We start from the raw sequence: 694 nt of genomic DNA on the forward strand, positions 1-694 counted from the left end.
TAGCAATCGACTGACTTCACTAACCTATGGTGAATCAGTCCCCAGATAGAGTCGTTTAGCTTACATGCAATGTTGCTTAGTGGAAGCAATACATTATTATATTATATTATTTATTAACACTTTAATCTTAACAAACTGATATAGAAGGGCTAGCAAAAGTGCTGTAAAATCCCGCGAAGAAACTTCGTGTCATCCTAAAATGCTTATTACCGAAATGGGTAATACTAAACTTGAAGATCCTCAGAATTTGACTGCAATCTGACTTTTAAAGCAAACTCCTGCAAATTCAATGGACAAAACAGGAAACGAAATATTTGTTTCTTCATCTCCCCTGTCCGTCATTTATCGGTTGGGACATTTAACCTTATAAGTGACAGAAATGGTAGATGAGCGTAGTACCGCCAAATACAATCTAAGTTAATCGAGACCTACGTCAGAGATGGTCTCCTCGGTTACATCTTAACAATATTTTAACCTCTAAGCTTACTACTTTCGCGAAAATTATCTAACAAACATATCACGGCAATTTTCATACTGCAAATAGGCATTTAGTTCACACTGTTCGGCGGGAAACAAAAATCTTTAGGGAAGATACGAAATTTGTTTACTAATAAAAAACCGACAACGGGTCAAGGAGGTCAAATTCAACGAAGTGAATAGGACAAGGAACAAAACAAGAAATGGGTACGTGCTG

Source organism: Loa loa (assembly GCF_000183805.2).
Source record: "Loa loa unplaced genomic scaffold supercont3.12, whole genome shotgun sequence".
Taxonomy (NCBI): Eukaryota; Metazoa; Nematoda; class Chromadorea; order Rhabditida; family Onchocercidae; genus Loa; species Loa loa.